The sequence below is a fragment of the Salmo trutta genome, unplaced genomic scaffold, assembly GCF_901001165.1.
Source record: "Salmo trutta unplaced genomic scaffold, fSalTru1.1, whole genome shotgun sequence".
NCBI classification, from domain to species: Eukaryota; Metazoa; Chordata; class Actinopteri; order Salmoniformes; family Salmonidae; genus Salmo; species Salmo trutta.
In genome coordinates, this window is record NW_021823198.1 from 2,501 (window position 1) to 8,030 (window position 5,530).

The 5,530-nt window shown below is 42.0% G+C and overlaps 1 long non-coding RNA gene across 1 annotated transcript; it reads left to right on the plus strand.

The window, feature by feature from the left end:
- Nucleotides 1-336: 336 nt before the first annotated feature.
- LOC115189674 (uncharacterized) lies at nt 337-3,939 on the plus strand. Its single transcript, XR_003876971.1, has 3 exons — nt 337-1,447; nt 3,235-3,300; nt 3,812-3,939. It is a non-coding gene; the product is annotated as an uncharacterized LOC115189674 (long non-coding RNA).
- Nucleotides 3,940-5,530: the final 1,591 nt, after the last annotated feature.

Consider the following 5,530-nt stretch of genomic DNA (forward strand, 5'->3'; position numbering starts at 1 on the left):
TGCGCACGAATTAAACCACCTTAAAATACACATTGTAATAAATATATAGGCTGTTTATGATATACATGGGCTCCCTAGAACATTTACATAAAAAGTAGGAGAAAGGTGATGCATTGCCATGTCATTTGAATGAGTTATCCTCAATCACATAGTCCACAGTGGTCACCATCCAACAGTCATTCTGTGTATCCAAACGTCACCCTTTGCTCTTTGTTATTGTTTTAACGTCACAGTCGTGGATATGTCTATTGTAGCCTCTTAGGCCCTACTCTATCATATGCATTGTCGTCAGCTTCCTCACCGCTTCGACCCGCCCTCACTCCTTCCCTGTCTACCCATTTGTTGTGAGCTACAGTATGTATAAATCTCCGTACCCCTCGCTCTCTTAGGACTATCAATCGGTGTGGTGTCAATCACAGCGGCGGCTTCCCCTTCATCTCGATCCTCCCAGTCGCTGCGAGAGATAAGGCAGAGAGAGTAGAGACAGATGACCGGGAAGGAGAGCTACATTACTTACGGAGCGGTGCTCCAGTTTGGAACTCGGTCCACAGCGTATCGGTTTCTAACGCACTCCTCGAGCTTTTCTATAGTTTATTACGTTTAATTTAGCCGTTATTCAGTTCAAGGATGTATGTTCATTTTAATAGGGATAGATACGCAGTATTGTTTAAGTGGGGAAAATAAATAAGTGTTTTACTTGTGGCAAACAGGCTGCACGAGATTCAGAGACGCATTTTTTAAAATTCTATTTTTCCTTATAATTTTTTTTCACGAAAGGACTGCAACTCTCACAGAAGCCCAGAACGAGGAAATATAAGCAGAAGTTTTTTTTCTCTCCATGCGCTTTGACCGTTAGCGGAGCTCCCGGGTGTGCGCCCTCCTCCGCCAAATCTGACGGCGCATCTGACTCTCCTGATGAGGTTTTGACTTCTGACATTTTAAAGAGCCGAACTGGCGAGTGCCGCGGGTCGAGCGTGCACTACACATCCGCTTTCTGCCGATAACGTCTTCCATCTCGGATATTTACAATCTGAATCATTGTAAGAATCCATAATACTTCGAAAAACAACGACAAAAAAAAGGATCTCCTGTTAATTTAGCTCAAACAAAAAAACGTGATCGCACGCAGTTTCCTCCAGGGTTCCTAGAACACTTCAAGCCGCTTCAAGGAACATTTTTGGTTTCCTTTTGGGGATTTCGATAGTTCCTCTAATTTGGACAGTGCGAGTACTTGGACTGAATCAAAATGCCACAACTCGCAGGTGGTGGCGGTGGCGGGGACCCTGAGCTTTGTGCCACCGACGAAATGATTCCGTTCAAGGATGAGGGAGACCAAGAACAAATATTCGCAGAACTCAGTCACTCAGAGGAAGACGAGGGAGACTTGGCAGATATCAAGTCATCTTTAGTAAATGAGTCAGAGACGAGTCCAAACAGCAACCATGATGTAAGTATTTCCTCTCTTGTACTTAAGTCTAGTGTTACGTGTTGCCAAGCCTTTATATAGGCTAGCCTAAATAAATGTCCATCAAATTTCTAACGACAACATATTGATTCTAGTTTACCTGTCCCTAAATAATAGCCCCCATTTCAGGGGAGTCAGTTGGACATTTTATGAACGTTGATAAAAAGCTGAAAAGCTGATAAAATGACTGGATATTTGCCCAAACTATGTTTGGTTTTGTCATAATCAACAAGGTGACGTGTAGCCTAATATTATATGTGTATAATATGACTATTTTTTAATCTGTAAATAGTAGCCATGTTCTGTTTGTAATCAGTAGTAAACAGAGGCTCATAAATAAATCTGCTGCACGTGGCTGCAGAGCTTTTCAAAACATTGTTGACGAATTATACCAAAGGTCGAAACATACAGAACAATTTCATGTGAGATAATATTTGTACACAATTCAGAGAACTGCTGTACAGTTTTTACGAGGTTATTTGATATTTTAAATTAAATATTGCACAGTAGGTTATGAATTCGTGAATACATTTTGAATTATTCTGTTAGGCCTATTGCAATATTAAATTAGCCCTATTGGATTATTATTATTATAGTTATTATTATTATTATTATTAGTAATATTATTAGTATAACAATCATTGTCTTGATTAAAAAAAAGGTATGCCTACTTCTAATTATTACAGTAACAATATCAATATTGCTATGGGTTAGGTGATTTAATTAAACAATGTTTCACCAGGTTGGATAATGTAAACTATGAATAATATAAAATATTATCAAATTCGTATTTGATATAAAACAAATGTTTTTTTTACAAAGGGAAATCCAGATGAAATGATCTTCGAATGAAAACCCCACCTGACAAAATGTAGCACCTCTAGATTACACTCATGCTCCCAATGGGAAATAAGGCGAACGCATTTCTGCATGTTTTGTGGAGATTATGGCCATTTTATGGAGAGACAACACATTGAGTTTCATATTCAATAGTAAGTTTAACTTTGTGCCTGAATATATTTTTTTTATCTGGGCTAGGCAGCTGTTACTAAGTCTCTAGCTCTGGATGCTGTATGTATACAAAGGTAAACCTAACGCAATTAGTTGTTGCCATTTGTCATTAACCTGTGATAATGGAATTAGGGTACCTACTGACTTTGGGCCGAGCTCATATAGTTACAGCTGTCACAGACGCAAATAAGACGGAGGTTGAATGTTAATTGAGAATCCAGTGAAGTTCCGTGACTCTGCTGGAAGCCACCCTCGGGGAAGTGAACTCCAAAAGGAGGTCTTTCTACGCGTTCCCATTCGAGGGGGGAGGGGGACAGGAGATGCATGTGAAGGGGTTCACGGTATTTTGGAAAAGCAGTCGACTACACAGTAAACACCATCCCCTCTTCTCTATTGTCGCAGTTATTTTGTGCAGAGCGCGTTTGTATTGGAAAGCATCATAGGCTACCGTGATTCATTTGAATTTGAATTTGGTTGGAGCTTTTGGTTTAATTGGTTGGTGAAAATGAAAGCAGACTGATGCAAGTTAATTTGTAAGCTCCTTAAGGACATAAAGCTTAATTAAGTGGCTCGTTGAGGTGTTGATACAGACCGCTCCGTCAACCCTTCTCTCCCCAACGCGCTCGCCTCACCGTGTACGTGTTCTTCAATCCGGGGACAAGCTGAAAGCACAGGCCATAGCAGCGTGTGTGTGTGTGTGTGTGTTAGTACATTTCTTACGAATTTAATAACCTCATTTCTGTCTCCGTCTCTCACAGGGAACTAGACAATCCCAAATATCCCAAGACTCATATCATGAAAACACAGAGACCATCACGACGATGGTAAGTGACACACATCACATGAAATATGAGCCTGTCAGTTACCCGCATGTTTTCGAGATCTGCAGTTATATATGGGTCACATCGAGCCGAGATAACGGTACAATATTCAAATCCGTTTCTGGAGGCTTGATTATTGAGAGATTTTTAATGACATTTTTATTTTTAAAGGAAAGAAAGATGGTAGAGTGGAAAAGCTTCTGCCCACTTCATTTTGTTGTTAGAGACTGTAACTTGGTGATGACTATTCACATGTAACTGTATAAGGAAGGCTGTAAACTCCAGGAGATTTTCCTAATGACTCTGAACTGCTGAAGTTATGATGGCGGTGAATATTGCTGTTATGTTACTTGATCAGACTGTTGCTTAAAGATGCTATTCTATTAAAAAGGCCCAAATCCTAATGGAGATGAATATGCTTGACTCAAGTTCTCTAACACATCTTCCATTAATGATCGTAAATGTACGCTTTGCACCAAGTTCACACTTGTCTGTCTCTTGGGCCCGTTTCCAGGGAAACACCTAGACATGTACAACAAAGGTCATCCGTACTCTGGATACCCAGGTTACATCATGATGACTAATATGAACAACGACTCCTACATGAACAACGGCTCCCTGTCGCCGCCCATGCCCAGAACGGTGAGTCTAGTTACACTATACCTCCATCAATCAATCACTTCCACCAGTCTGTCAAGCTCGCTAGCCCGGTTTGTGTCTAGTGCATTTTCACTGCGTTAAGTTTGATTCGATCTTAAATACTTAACCAGGTCTAAACCCCTAAAAAGAGTGTGCTTAACCTGGATTTCTTTTTCAAATATACCTGTATATGGACATTTCCATTCATCTTTTCTACCATCCTTTCAACTCTAGAATGTTCTTTTCCTCTCTTCGACCGCCTTCCTAGTGTGATGTAGCCGTATATAACACGCCCCAGTAATGTTGTGATGATCTGTCCCCTTGGCAACCACGTGATCTAGTCTCCCCCACATGCCTCATAATTTCCAGCAGATTAACGACATTTATAGTATGTATTATTTGTCGCGTCTTGTTAACTTAATCAATGTCTGTTTACATATCGACTGTAAGCCCACCGATTACGCTGCCATGGTCGCGGAGGCCTCACGGCAACATCCCATTTGAGGAGGGAGTTTGAGGAAATAGCCAGGGTTGCCATATGTCACCATGCTTGTAGTCCCTATAACATAACAGTATTCATTTCAGGCTGTAGGCCTGGTGGCTGGCTTCCTGTGTCTGTCCCTTTTTGAACATTAGCAGCAAGACAGACACAAAACGTCAGGGCATGCCAGCAGCTGTCCACCCTAATCCTGTTTGGTGTGTGGGTGTGTGGGTGTGTGTGGGTGTGTGGGTGTGTGTGTGGTGAATACACCCAGTCTCGCTATGGCTCGGTGCCTCCCAAAGCCTGTCCCTGCACCCTGCTAGCCCATAGACTAGAGGACACAGACTTACACGTATTGTTCAAGGACCAAAGACTCTGGCTTATGTCTGCCTGTGTGTCTGAGTTGGTTTCATCATGAAATTCACTTGAAGGGTTTGAAGTCTGTGTAGCGACTGTGTGAATATGGCTGACAATACAAAGTGAATGGTGTTCTGATCTCGTGGCAGCGGTACCCACTTTGCTCTTGTATAGGAGTCCTCTGACCGTAGATATTTCTTCAGACAATTTTCCGCTCCAATATAATTGTTTTGCATACTTATGGAATGGATAACTTCTCAAGTACCGAGGGGCTTCCATCCAACCTTTAAATAAAGAAAGGACTCCTGTTATTTGGCCCCTCCTCTTGCTGCCTGGACCGTTTTAAACACTCGTTTCATTCACCGTGGCCGCCGCCCGCTTTTTGTTTAGCCAAATTTTCCCATCTTCAATAAATCGTTAGTCAATTTTATGTACGTTTCTCTCACTTATCCAATAAAATGGATATGGTTGGTGGCGGTGCAGTCATGGAAGTTGGAACACAAGTCCTCTCTTCTTTCTCTTCTAGTTTGATGGGAAATGTGTATGTGCTGCCTGACTGTTGATTGGCTGGATGTGAAACATGTATGTGCTGCCTGGCTGTTGATTGGCTGGATGTGAAATGTGTATGTGCTGCCTGACTGTTGATTGGCTGTTGATTGGCTGCCGGCCACCGCAGCCACAGTATCTGCAGGCCTAGGATCAGTTTTCACCCAGATCAAAGCCACGTTCTCTCCCTTTCTTCCCTCCTCCCTCCCT